Below are 14,638 nucleotides of genomic sequence, written 5' to 3' on the forward strand. Positions count from 1 at the left end.
CTCTCCTTTTTTCTCCTCATTTATTCTCCTCACTTTTCCTTTCATCCCCTCTTTCCTTCCCCCCTTCCCCCCTTTTTTTCCCTCCATTCTTTCCATTTCTCACTCTTCTTTCCTATTTCTTTTTTAATTTCATTTCCCCTTTTCCCCCAACTTCTTCCCTTTTCTCCTCTTCTCCCTCCCCTTTTTCCCTCTCTATTTTTTACCCTTCCATCCCCAACTCTAACACTCCCCGTGCCGGACAGGGCAGGGAGCAGGGACCGGGTGTAGCAGCCAGACGAGGCCGACAACTTGCAGGTAGCCCCGGGGATGGGCGAGGACGGGGGAAGGACACCGGCTCAGCTCCCTCCTGCCAGGGCCGGGCGTTCAGAACGCCTTCATGCTTTCACCCAAACGGGCCCTGCTCTTTGCAAAGCAGGCGACAAGAAAGCCCTCGAAATGCCATTTACCCTACAGATTTCTGCAGCCGGAGCCTTGCTGCTGCCAGCAATCTGCTTGCACGGTCAGTGCAAGAACAGCTGGGACAGGACTGAGTTCTGACAGGTTTTTCACTCGCACAAGCAATGCAAAGATTGAAGCTTTCCTTTGCCTGGCTGGAAAGCAGACAGCTACTCCAGTGCCCAGCAGTGATTCCCCTTCCCACCCCATTGCCCAGCAGGGGTTTCTTTTCCCACCCCACCACCGACAGCACCAACACTGAAGGAGGCTGGGGACCTGAGATGCTTTGCAGCCAGCCTTCTGCACGGCAGGGAAGCAGCCTGTGGTGTGTGTGCACTTGCACTCACCTTCACCGCCCTTTCTTGATTTTAATAACAGCACAGGGGATCAGTGTCAAGGACAGATGGGGCCAACCTCTGAGCTGTGCTGAGCGCGCTGCTGCCTTGTGTGCGTCCCCTGTGAAACCCCAGATCCCCATCTCTGATTGCCTCTTTGTGTCTGTACTTGTGTGCAATACCTGCGTTACGCTTCAGTAGACTCGGGAGCGGGCAGAAGTGCTATCTCTGCCTCAAGGATATTTGAGAAGATGCTTCTCTGGGATGGATCCTTTTAGGAAAAAAAAAAATTGTTAAAACATTTCGGGAAAGCTGAAGAATGAATGAATTTGTGGAGCTTTCTGAGGGATGCACATCGGTGCCATCCTAAAGGTGAACACTCATCCCACCCTGCAGGACCCTGGCAATCGCTATCCAGCACTGAGCCATGCTACAGTGTTCTGGTCCTCCAAAGCATCCCTCCCTTTGCTGTTGCTCTGCACTACTGCGAAATTACAGGCTGCAGATGGGGGGCTGAAAGCAGCAGCTCTGCTTCAGGGAGGCAGTGGGATGGGGCAGAAGGTGAGGCTGATATTGCAAGAGGTTGCCAGGACTTTCTGTTCCCTCCGGGTCCAATCCAAGGCGTCGTTAGCAAACTAATAAACCGGCTGCAGATGTTGAGCCAACAGCAGGGCACGTTCCTCAGGAGCATCCCTGAAAACTCTTGGGTTTGGGAAGTGATCAGCTCATCCCTGTGTTTCTCTTTGTGCTCTTTGCCACTCTCTGCACCACTTCTTCCCTCCTGCCTGGAATTTTAGGGGAAAAGAAGAAAAAATAGAAACAGGAAACAAAACAGGATCTTCCTCAAATCACTTTTTCCAAGCTTCTTTATTTTCTTGATATTGCAGTGGATGGAGCTCTGTGACCCTACTGTTTCTCTTAGAAAATAGAAGTATCTGTGCCAGCCGCAGCTCTGCCAGCACTGGGTGGCTCTGGCAATTGGCAAACACCAATGCCATATCCATACCCCACTGACCCCATCAGATCCCACAAGGCTGGTGTGGGTACAACTGCAGTGATGCTGTAGGAAGCAGGTGCTGCCCTGCATGGGACCCAATCCAGGTCCTTGGGGGCAGGAATACATCAGGGCTGGAGTTTCATCAGGAATAGGAGTCCACCATGCCCAGGTGGGGCTGTGCCTGCTGAAGTGCCTCTTAACCTTTCCTATACCCCGCTAGCGAGGGAAAAAACGCACGAGGGGATCCTGCCTGTTCCCTTGCCCCTGAAGGGAGAAAAGAGAAAGATCCCCGAGCCTGGTGCTCTACCCCCAAAGCCCATCTCCAGGCAGAGGGAGAGGCAGCGTGCTCACTACTTTCTGCCTCTAGCTCTGCTTTTTGTGCTGCCCCAGGTACCGGCCCCAGCGCATCCCCTGCTGCAGTAGCGCTCCTCCTGCACGGAGCAGCACATTTCCCCCGAGTTACTTATTAACCACCATTCGTTTGACAGGATCGATATTTCAAGCTAGGGAGTAAACACTTAAGAAGTAATGCTCCTCTCTGCTCTCTTTTTCCTCAGCAAAATGATTTATTTTATAAAATGCATCTGCCTGGCAGGGAGGCTGGAGCCCCGCGGCGTTTATCCGCGGGATATGCAAAGCGCATTTATTTCCTCTTTTATCTCTCATATTGCGCGTTGATCCCATACATATAGATTGATTTTGTTCAGGTAGATAATGAAAAGTCAAGTGGAAAATTTACACAAAGGCACTCAGGATCTCCACTTTCTATTGGTATATAAATTGGTTTATTACTTCATTCCCTTAAACAGCGACTTTCACGCTGGGGAACACTTTAAAATATATCATGTTTAAACACAGAGCCGTTTACCTTCCGTGTGGTTTCTCTTTTTCCATCGGTAATTTCCTCGCTACTTTTGCTAATTACCGAAGATATTTGTGTTTAAACAAGGGCCCCACCAGCAGCAATCCGTCTGCCTCCTCCTCCAGCTCCCAGCATCAAACCACCCCAACCAGAGCTCCGGGCTCTGGGCACAGAGATGGTGACAAAGCCTGGCAGCGGGCTCTAATTCCCCGTAAGCGGCTTTGGCTTTGCCAGCCCAAGGCAGTGAATGGAGGGCACTGGACAGGAGAGAGCAGCTCGGAACAAAACAGGCAGGAAACGTTATTAATAAACATCTTCTGGACATTTGGTGGCTCATCTAGGCTGCTCCAGCTTAAAGCAATTAATTCAGGATACTGACATAAACTCTCCAGCTCTTTGACAGCTTGGAGCTGAAATAAAAATGCTAGTTCTCCAGGGAAAAGGAGAGGATAGTTGGCTCTTTTCTGGACTGTTTGCTTATAGGCCCAGAGAGCAATCTTCCTTGCAGAATGAAATGCAAGGACACAAACAATGTACCGGAGAGAGAATAGAAGATGGGAATGAACAGTTTGAACTATTTGCTCAGCAGAAGGGCAGCCACAATGCTCAACCAATGGCTTTCCCATGCATCAACCGGGCTTCTTAGGCCCTTTTGTTGTTCATCCTCTTCCTCTGACCAGATAAGAGCACAGCTGCACGGCCGTCGACTTAGCCACGCAAATCTGGTGCCGCGCGGAGCCGCGTCCCCGCGGAGCTCGAGGACAAGGTGACACCGGGCAGTGGCACATCCAGCAGCCCCCGCAACCAGTGCCACCTCCCCACAACCAGGCTGCAGTCCCCTGCCCTCTCCTTGCCCCCTTCCTGCCTCCTTTGCCCGTTGCTCAGGCGCTGCTATGTTGCTCCGACCCAAATGCCAGCTCCAACAGTGATGCTACGCCGCTTTGTGCCGCCCCGGGCTGGGATTCGGTGAGCAAGGCTGGAACAAGGTTTGTTTAGCTTGAAAGAGTTTGACGAGGTGAAAAGGCAAAGCGCTGAGGACTAAAGAAAACGCCTGCCTGGCTGAAATCACACGGAGCACTCGTCGTCAAAGAGCACACCTGCAGGAAGCACCGAGTTTAAACACTGCTGTCACAAAAACCTGAGAAACCTCCGGGTATTTTATTGTGTTTTTTTTGTTTTGTTTTTTGTCTCTTTTCCCCCTTCTCCCCTACTGGGTGGTCAGGAGAGCAGGAGGGCTCCCATTGTCTGCAGAGCTGACCCCACGTGTCCCTGCCATGCCAGCACCTGGCCAACACCAAAACGCCCCAATCCAGCCCCAGTCTCCAGCCCAGCGCCCTGCATCGGGCTGCTTAATGAGACCCTAACAAGGTGCAGCCTTAATTTCCAAAACGCTGCAACACAGACAAAGGGAAAGTGCAGTCAGCTCCGAGTAATTTGTGCCTCGCTCCCGGTGAATGAATTTAGGGGAGCAAATATCGTTATGCGGGATTTAAATTAAAGTTGACACTAATGTAAATACGGCAATGCAACCGGCTGTTTAAGAAATGTGATGAGGGTACAGTTTTAATCAGGTCCTTTTAACTCGGGTGGCATTTTAAATCCTCGCTGGTTCAATTGGATAGCAGTCCCGGAGGATGTCCTGGAGTGGGATGGTGAGGGATGGTTGTTCCCGGAGCTCACCTGGTGAGCAGTGAGCGCAGTGCTGGACGCTGCAGATGGATGGACCCCCCTGCCAAGGGCTGAGTAACAAAGGCAGAGGCGGCAGCTAAAAGGGTTGGTAATAAATTCTTGCGGGGTTGGTCAGCGCCTGCCAGATTTCCCCCGGCGCTCTTGAACAATCTGCTTCCAGCCTAAATCATAGAGCCGGAGCTTGAGAGGAAAAAGGAAAAAGGAAAAAAGAAAAGAGGAAAGAGCGGTGACCGCCTCACCTACTTCAAAGCCTGAAGAGCGCAGAGGTGCTTCACAATAACAATAGCGCTGGATGCAGCCTGGAGGAGCTCCATAACAGGAGCTCTGTAACCTGGCAAGACCCAGAGTTACGGTTACCAGAACAATATTTGGCAAGGGAATTCTTCTGGTTCTTTTTTTGTCAAAGGGAACATAATGCCACTGGCAGGGACACAGTGCCAGCACGGTGCTGCGCTGGGTTCAGGCTGCAGCAGTGTCTGGTTTTTCTAGGAGGGGGTCCAATACCTAATAATAATAATAATTATTATCATATCATGAACAACTACTTTGAGGAAGAAAGAAATCCTCTCTTGAGGTTTTCAGACAGCTGGTTGCCTCCATGCATGCAGGATGTTCGTGCTGAGCTCATGTGAAGTTGAGGGTTAAGGTGAGGGGTAGAGTCAGGGCCCCATGTTAACCCAAAGTTTCCCTGGCTCCTGGCCCCGCTCCGAGCTGCAGAGCCCTGCCTGTCTCTGCAGGGTATTGCATCTTCTGGGAGCTGTCCTAATCCTCCCGTGTGACTCAGCGCCATCAAAATACCAATGAGAATAATAAAATGGGTTCTAATGCTATTAGGTATTCCCCTTAGCTATCCTGGCTACCCAAGGAGGATGAAGTGGGATTGGGAAGGGAGAGGGGATGCAATGGGCATGGGCAAGGGAGGATCCTGCAGCTGGCCATTGGGCTGGAGCTAGGATTTGGGGGAAGGAAGTGGCTTCTCACCCAGGTTTTGTTCTGCAGTGGATCCTAGGTGGGGTGATCCTACCCGCAGCCCCCCCCACCAGCCCCTGCCCTTTGCACAGATGCCTATGTCCACAAACCCCCCTAAGCACTTAATGAGCTCCGAGACGCCTATTGTCTTGGCAAAGCTGATTGAAACGGGCGAGGAGTTCAAGGGTTAGGAAGGGAGGGCTGAAGGGAGGCAGACACCCGGTGACACCGGGCTGCCCGGCCAGCAAATGGGCTCAGCTCTCACGTCGGTGCAGCAGCGCAGCACACACTGTGTCCAACACCCATCGCATCCCAACAAACTGCTGGGTGCTGAGCCCTGGCTGTGCTGCGGGTTATCTGCCTTTAGCACAAAGCTGGGACGAAGTCTGCATTGCCCAATGCAGTGCAGGAGTGGGCCTTGGACCCAGCCCTGTGTCAGCAGACCTCCCGGCCCTGCTCTGCTCGCTGACAGCCAGTGTTTTTTTACTCCTTGAGACTGTCAGGAATGTTTTTCATGCAGGAGTGTAGTGCATTCAGCATACTGAAACCGCCTTAATCTCAGCAAGACCAACAAAGATAAGGAATAGCGTTTAAGTTGGCCGAAATTAGCAAATGCATCTGCTGCACAATGCCCCTGTTACCATTAGCTGTGACCGGTGAATGGCACTAGCAAAGTATGCTGGCAATGTTTAACAAACCATCCGTCTTTTACCTGTTCCTACTCAACAGAAACCTTTGTTTGAACCACGGGCCTATTCAGTCCTGCTGCTGTCTGCTTATCAGCAAGATTAATCTCCGAGGTATCACTATATTAATTTTAAAACCTGCTTTTATTACCACGAGCCCTCTGCTCGGGAGGAGAGGAGGTATTTCTGCCCCTGCTGGGCAAGCCGGGCTCCGTGTTTGCCAAGCTACACCGCCACCATGACTCATCCCTGCTACGTGCACCCATGTCACAGTGCAAACACATCATGGCAGATCCCTTGCCACTGGCCTCAGGCTCTTTTTGGGAGGGCATAGTTTCCATATTCAGCATGGCTCGCATCACCAAGGACAGTGGCTTGGTGTAGCATCCCTGTGCCCTTCTGCTGCAGCATCCCTGCTGCAGTGCATCTTTGCACATCCCTACTAAAGTGTCCCTGTGAATTCCTGTGCATCTCTGTGCATCTCTGCTGCAGCATCCCAATGCAACCCAGCTGCAGCATCCCAAAAATTCATGCACACCTCTGCAGCAGTGCATCCCTTTACATCCCTTCACATCCCTTCTGCAGCATACATGTGAATCCCTTGCATCCCTGCATATCTCTACTACAGAATCCCTGTGCAACTCTGCACATCTCTGTGCATCCCTGCTGCAGTACCTCTGCAAATCCCTGCTGCAGCATCCTTTTGCATTCCAGATGCAGCATCCCTCCTGCAGCATCCCTGCTCACCTATGTGCAGTGTCTGCATGGTGTGCCCTGGCAGCGTTCCTGCTGCAGCATCCCTGCAGTGCCCAAGCAAAGCAGGCTGAGAAGCTGCCCCCATGGCACAGAGAGGCGCGGGGAGGGAACCTGGTGTGGTTTGCCATCAGGATGGCAGCTGGGGCCAGCTCAGGCCCTGAATTCCTGGCTGAGTGCTGTGCACACAGCGCTTATCTCTCTTGGCTGTGTTTGTGCAGCAGGAGCCAGCCTGCACTGTGGGGTGAGGGACACGGCCGAGCACCCACAGAAGAACATAGGGCAGTCCTGGGAATCAAATCTCTCTCGTCTTTATGCACCATGAGCATTCTAGGGGTAAGGAGGGACACGGGGGTTGGCACGGGTTGGTGTGGGACGTGAGACCGCTTCTCCTCACACCTTGTCCTCCTCAATTTCCCTGCTCCATGCCTTGGAAAAGCCACTGCAAAGCACAGTGTGTGCATCCAGGCACCGTGAGGCTGCAGCAGGGCAGTGCGGGCAGTCAGCCTGCTGATCCCCTGAGCCAAGGCTCTGACATGGCTTTTCCATGCCACACATTCCGGGCGGTGTCTGCATGGTGCGTCCTGGCTCTGCTTGGCACACATCTGCCGATGGGCAGGCCACGGGCACCGGGACGTGCGGGACTTGAGCTTGCAGAGGGCACCCAGAAAGAAGAGGATTTCCACCCCAGCGCAGGAGAAGCGGCCCCTTCCCCTTCCTCTGCCTAAGCTAACTCTTCTGCTATGTCCAATAACAGGCAGTCGGAAACCCTGCCTACACTGGCAGCAGACAGAGGCTTCCCTGTTTGGATTCGAGATGGGGATTTCTGTGGCTGAAAGTACCTTTGTTATTTTTCCAGGAAAGCTTCCTTTTTGGCTGGCTTCACCTCTGCATAGGATGCTCGCAGCGAATTGACTGCAGTGATGAAGAAGGAAAAATATTTAAACAAGCAATTATGAATGAGCTTTGCTTGCTAACTCAGAAAGCAGTTTCCTACGTTTATGTAGAAATGTAAGCGATTTACCTTCCAGGTCCAATCGCAGCCTCAGGAGTTCATTAAGAACACCTCTTAGATTAGAGATCTGTGGCTAACATGAGCTAAAGTGACTGAAGGGACTAATGCTGGCCTATCTTTGTGTGCAAACTGGGGTCAAACCGTCTCCCATTCCCCTTCTCACTCTCTTCCCAGTGTAAGTTTCACAGAGCAGGAGTTTCCTCACCTGGCACTGTAGGAACCTGAACCAGTGGTAGGGTGACATTGGCCATTTCTCCAGATGTGGCTCTGTCACATGGGACTGTGGTTCTTGGCTCCTCAAACGTCCTTGAGAATGTTATCTGGGTGAGTCACCACTAGCTGGCCTCTGAAATCTGTGACATTTACAGCAGTTCCCTCTTTAGTCTAAGAGGAGCATGGAGCCAAGTGGCCCAGCCACCGTATCTCAGCAGCAGGAGACTGGAAAGCTTAGGGCTGATTTCAAGTTGGCTGTTAGGAACAATTCCTTCTCCCAGAGAGTGGTGAGGCAGTGACACAGCTGCCCAGGGAGTGGTGGGGTCACCATCCTTGGAGGTGTCCCAGAGCCGTGGGGATGTGGCACTGAGGGACGTGGGCAGTGGGCACAGTAGATATGGGCTGTGGTTGGACTTGGGGATCTTTTCCACCTTCATGATTCTATTATTCTATGATGGTTCTATGAATAGCTGATTAATTTCACGCTGCATCCACTTCCAACCTGCAGGGATGCTGAAGGTTTGTGCAACCCTCCATGATGCCTGGCTGCACCTTCCTGCTGTGCTGGCAGCATGGGCAGCTCCAGCCATGTTTTCCTCCCCGCACTGCATGAACACAGACAGGAGGACCCCTCGGTGAGCTCACTGATGCAATTCTGGCAGCATCCAACCCCAGGGAGGAGGAGTGAAATGTGCTGTTATTCTCTGCCCGAGTCAAGGGAAAGGTTCAAGCACCTTGAAGTTTGACTGTGATTCTCGTTGAAGCCAGCACAAATCATCTTTGCACAGCAGCTTTATGGGGGCCTGCTGACCTGCCTGGCCTTTACGCTGAGGGATAGGTTTTTCTACTCAATGCTGGCACAAACAACTGCATTTATTGGCCAAGCCAGACAGCAGAGCAGTGCCTTGCTGCTCTTAGGGATGACGAGCATTCCCATTCTCGTTTCCAACCATGCCTTCATACAACTCGTTCCCAAGCAGAGAACCTAGAATCATCGAATCATAGGAATATATACCCCTGGAATCATGGAATCATAGACCCATAGAATCATCGAATCATAGACCCATAGAATCATGGAATCATGGAATCATAGGCCCATAGAATCAGAATCATGGAATCATAGAATCAAGGAATTGTAGACACGTAGTGTCAGAGAATCATGGAATCATAGAATCATTGACCCACAGAATCATGGAATCATAGACCATAGAATCATGGAATTGTAGAATCATGGAATGATAGAAACATAGAACCACAGATTCAAGACCCATATAAACATGGAATTATAGAATCTTAGAACCATAGAATCATAGAACTGTGGAATTATAGAACTGTATAATCGGAGAACCAAAGAATCCTAGATTCGTTGGAGTTGGAAGGAGTCTTCAAAGTTACCTAGTCTAATTCCCCTTCAATGAACAGGGAAACGTGGGTGCATCAGAGCAAACAAACTGGGAGGAGAAGAACCACGATGCAGAAAACACATTGCTGGCAGTCAGGGCTGGGGGCGAGGAGTGCAGCCTGCATTCCTCCCCGCACATACATTATTCGCTGGGGATTATTTGCTCAACCCCGAAGTGCGCGCACGCATTGACAGCTGCTGGTGGATACAAAGCGTTGCATTGAGATGCCCAATATGGAGCACAGGGCTGGGATCTGAAGCTGGGAGCCCCAGGTTTTGTCTACAGGGTGAGGGATGAAAGCACCTGAATTGGAATCTCCTGAGCATGCGCTGCACCCATGGGTGTTGCAAGAGTGCGCACACAGGGATGTGTATTGCATATAATGCAGGGATGCAGTCGGAGGTAGAAGCAAGGATGTGCACGCACATATAGGCAGGGATATATATGCATGTAGCTGTGGTTGAGGGCAAGTGGGACGAAATCTTCAGGCGGGCCATGAAACAGGGAGGCGTGAGCCAGGGTGCTCATTAGTACCTGGGTATGACTGCCGCTGACCTGATGGCAAATATGAAATATCAAAGCGCTTGTCAGCACTCCTGAATGGGACAAAGAAAAGGCGCATTAATGATTAACTCCGTTAAAAGCTCAGGCTTTTTTATTCCCATGGCGCTCGGACTATCTCGCTGCCATGTGACATGCTTGGGCCATTTTCTAGCAGATTGGGGAAAGCTAGTGAGCAAACACAGGTGCTTTAGAGTCAGCAGCGCTGTCAGGGACAACCACAAACAACACCAGCTATGCCTGCCTAAATTAGCTCCTGTGTTTGCCTCCATTTTTGCTTCCTGGAGATTTTACTTTCTAAGTCCAATGTCTTTCGCTCCCGTCTTCAACTATTCACACGCAGTGTTAAAGGGGAGAAAGAAAAGAGAAGAAAAGCGAAAACACACAGAGAGGCTCCTCTTTGAACCAGCCACTGTGCGTGGGGACCGCATGCAGAAAGGCCCGAGTCAACTAATTAAAAGGACTCAGCTCTTTAACTGCAAAAACAAAACACGTTTATTGTGCTCAAGTGGAATTATTCGGGTGATCCTCAGCAAACAACGAGCCCTGCATGCATGCATGCAATGCTGCTGCTTGTGAGCTCCGTGCCGACACCACGGGTCCCACCGGTGCCACTTGCAGAAGCTGTTTGCGACCTCCCCTCCACCGTGGTTCAGTGTGAAGGTCCCTCTAGCGGTATTATTTGTTTTCATTTTTGCCCCTTCCATAGCGTGAATCAGACAGACTTTCTTTTCCTGTTCAAATATTTATATATGTGTGTTATTGCGTCGTGCTTAAACTCCTTGCAATCAGACCGGGGCAATAAAGAACAGACTATCAGCGTGTGGTGATAAAGGTAGTTGTGAGTAAACAGCAGAAAATGAAATAAAGTTATAAAAAAGAAGGCCTGGGATGGTATAAATGTCTACAAATAATCACAATATCAACCTGCTCGGTATTCAAGCAATTAAGGACAACAGCAGTGAAGCTGTTCTGAATTTGAGTACTCCCTGGTCCTCATAAAGTGAGTTCTGCAAGCAGTGGGAGATGCTGGAGTTTGAAATCAGCATCTGGATCTTGAACCAAGGACACCCGTTGCAGATGCAGCATGCTTCACTTGGGGGGGGGGATTAAAACCTGTGTGTTTAGCGAGATTACGCTTGAACTGGTCCCAATTTATTTTGCCAAATTGAGCTGCAGCCAATTTCTCTCCCATGCGATGATGAATAAATATCATTAAATAGGAGAAGATGAAGGCGATTGATGCCCTTGTATTAGCGGGAACTAACATCGTGTGCTCGAGAATGAAAGGACAAAATTGGAGAGATTTGGATGCAAATCATTCGCATGAGGAGGATTAAGCATGAGGGTACCAGGGAGAATGGGGTCCAGAAAACCAAATGCTCAGAAGTGTAGGGAACTGCTGAGGATTCATTTCCCTTTGACCCCTTACTTTTGGCTTACAGGGAGCAAAAATTCCCCCTGTGCAGAACGGTTTGATTGGAGGCTGTTCTAGGAGAGGGCTGTCACTTAGATCATTTATTAAACCATCTTAATGATCACTTATTCAAAAAGCACACAGGTTGATATTTCCTACTACGACACAATCATGGAATCATGCAGGTTGGAAAAGACCACAACGACCCCCAAGTCCAACCATCAGCCCATCCCCGCCGTGCCCGCTATCCAACTAACTGTGTTCCTCAGTGCCACGCTATGATTCCCAATTTTCCTGCAGTCACAAAGGATCATGCATGGGATTTTGCAGCATGTGAAGGTTGGGGTCTGCACCCATAAAAGTCCACCCTTGGTGCTGCAAGGCAGCAGTGTGGCTGCCCCAGTCTCCTTTTGTTTGCCATCCTATCCCAGCGCCATTGGGTGTGCTTGCAGATGGGCCCAGTCGGCTTTTTGCTGCCCTATAAAACAGGAGGGGAAAAAAAAAAAAAAAAAGGAAGTGATACTGTTGCAATCAGCCCAGTGTGTGATAAAGATTTATTACAGGGAGAAAGCAAATAAAGGTATGGTAGGAACTTCTTTATTACCCGTATCGTGATCGCTTATGTGATCAGTGACCTGGAATACATTCAAATTCATGTTAAATAAAAGCCCAATAGAATTTTTTTTTCTCTTGCATTCTGGTGACATGTGGTCAGCAGGAAGAGCAGCCAATCGCTGTGTTTACCCGCTTCCTGCTTTTCTGGAAAGTCAACAGTTTTTAAAGGCTTAGGCTGGCGTGGAATTAAGAAACTTGCGCCGGTTTAACTAAGGTCGCTGGCGGACAAATGGGACGCAGGGGTGGCTTTGTGGAAGGGCTTTCCATGCCAAGTTTGGCCTGTCCTGGGTTGTCTGCTGGGAGGAGGAGGAAGAAAAGTAGGAGGAGAAGGAAGCCAGAGCCAGGGATAGATGTTGAGGTTGGTCCTGGTCACGGCACCTTGGGGAGGCACCAAGTGGCTGGGGGTCTTATCAGTCCAACCTTGAAGAGCTTTCTTCTTCCAGTGGCTCATCCATCACTAGTTAACAGGGTACCCCTGTAAGACTGCCTCTCTTTGTGCTGTATCTTTAACCTCCCGCCAGTCAATACCCTTTGTACACATGTATCTTGTTTCCTGATAATGCATTGTATTCCTTCCACCACCAAAAGCACTGGTGGAGTGGGAGAAACAGCTGGCTTAGATAAAGAGCAATTAGCACCTCCAGGGTCAGCCCCGTGTATATTGTTAAAGAAAATGGGCCTGGAGGGAGGCTGGTTGAATTCCTTCTGGCTGGAGAGAATCAAAAAGGCTCCAGGTAATTCCAAACAAGCCTCTCTGGTGGATGGTTGATGGTTGATGTGGCCATGCACCTCTGGCACCGCACAAACCAGTTTTCTCAGGTCTTTGGAAAGAGCCATGCATCTTCATTTATATGTTAATTTGCATTAAATAAATGTCACCATAAACAAATTGTATCTCAGGAGAAGGTGGAAAACATATGGGTGTTTGCCAGCCAGGGGTTATTAATTTTACACTTTCCATCTGGAGTCTATAAAGGGTCCATTCGGAGAGCCAATAAAGACCCAAGGTCGCGGCTGCAGCGCCACGGAAACCTTGCAGCTGGAGCACCTGCAGGCATCTGCTGTTGTGGTGAGGTTGGCAGGAGGGACACAACAACATGGGGACACTCCATCAGTCCTGGATATCTCAGCATGTAAATGTCTTTGAAAATCGGATCTTGGGAGGGCTTGTGCTCCCAAGTCATTTGGGCAAGATGGAAAAGTCAGCCCTGAACTCAAAGCAGAGCTTTGCTGTTTTGATTTATTTATTCATATATATATATATTATTCATATATATATATATATATATATTTGTAGAAAACTTCTTTACTTGTTGCTAGATTAATGCAAAGCTAATTTAATGCTGTTGTGAAGAATATTTTGGTGGAAGAGTTGCTGGGGATTCATCACAAGTTGCCCCTGCTGTTCCCATCTGGCCTTCCCACAGCCTGTAAAATGGGAAAAGGATGTAAATACCAGTTTTCCTTCTGTAATCAGAATAAAGTGGGTCTGAAAATGAATGGGACAACAGGGTATGAAGTCCCTGCTCCCCAGCCCTCAGATTTTGGGTGGCAGCCCAGCTGCCCTCACATTCACCAGTTAACACATCTTGCACCCAGCTGCCCTGATAAAATCATTCCCAGGGCAGCGTGTGCCACCCGGTGCCATGCACACCGGTGTCACAGCCACACAGTGACCATCACCCCAAGTCCCCCACTTTGCATCCATCCACACGCCAGTCCCTGACAGGGCATTTCCATACCGCACCGCTCGCCGTTCCCAGTCCGAGCTGTCCCGCAACACATCTATTCAGGGAGGCCTCTGAAAAGGGAGAAAGAAATGCCATCCATTCAGCAGCTCCTGCTCCTTCTGACACCCTCTGTCTCCCCATCCAGTTCATAAAGGACTTTCTGTTGGTTCGCCGCAACCAGGGAGCAGGAATGCCGCCGGCCAAGCATGGTTTATGCTGTCTACAAAATGCGAACAGTATGGGGATCAGATGACCCTGGACGTGTTTATTGTAGTAGGGGAAATTAGCAATAAATAAAGGCAAGTGGGCAGAAGAGAACGGGGACCCTCTGGGACTCTTGTGTCTATAGGGTCAGAATCAAAAGAAGGCTTGATTTGCTCCTATAATTTAACCCAGTCCCTGGAAGCCTTTATCAGAGCAAGGACAAGGACATGCTAATCTGAGTGCCCATAATTTAACGGAGATATACTGTACTTACACTGTGCATTTATAGTCGGCCGGGGCCCCATCCCGGCAGGTGCTGAGCCCTGCAGCTCTCCCGCTGTGCCGGGGCCAGGCTCTTTGATGCCCACCAAGGACGTGCAGGGGGGGTTCTGGACAGCTTTTCGCTCAGCATCCCATGAATTGTGTCTTTTAGGGCATTTTTTTTTTCCTATCCTTGCAGAGCAGTGGTGGTGGAAGCCAGGCACTGTCCGTCATACAGCACTGGGTTTCTTTGTGCCATGTGGGCATCTCACACCCCCTCCAGCCCTTTCTCAGCTGGAGACCAATGGGATTATCCATTGACCCAGGTGACGAGGTCCCAGAGGTCCTGTGCCACCAGAAGGATGTCCCTGTGCATGTGCCGCTGCCCAGCCCTGCACCCAGAGCCTAACTCAGGGCACGCACTGCCCTGGAGAGGTGCTGGTTCCCAAGATACTGCCGCTTCACCGAGGATTGTTCTTCCCACAGAATAAAA

The 14,638-nt window shown here is 50.2% G+C and overlaps 2 long non-coding RNA genes across 2 annotated transcripts; one reads left to right on the plus strand and one right to left on the minus strand.

The window, feature by feature from the left end:
- Positions 1 to 141: 141 nt before the first annotated feature.
- Positions 142 to 11,847, plus strand: LOC109365773. Its single transcript, XR_002111465.1, has 2 exons — positions 142 to 7,062; positions 8,463 to 11,847. It is a non-coding gene; the product is annotated as an uncharacterized LOC109365773 (long non-coding RNA).
- A 99-nt stretch (positions 11,848 to 11,946) lies between these two features.
- Positions 11,947 to 14,616, minus strand: LOC104909454. The gene is made up of 3 exons (XR_792327.2): positions 14,159 to 14,616; positions 13,693 to 13,751; positions 11,947 to 13,378 (listed from the first exon to the last, which is right to left on the minus strand). It is a non-coding gene; the product is annotated as an uncharacterized LOC104909454 (long non-coding RNA).
- Positions 14,617 to 14,638: the final 22 nt, after the last annotated feature.

Source organism: Meleagris gallopavo, chromosome 2 (assembly GCF_000146605.3).
Source record: "Meleagris gallopavo isolate NT-WF06-2002-E0010 breed Aviagen turkey brand Nicholas breeding stock chromosome 2, Turkey_5.1, whole genome shotgun sequence".
Taxonomy (NCBI): domain Eukaryota; kingdom Metazoa; phylum Chordata; class Aves; order Galliformes; family Phasianidae; genus Meleagris; species Meleagris gallopavo.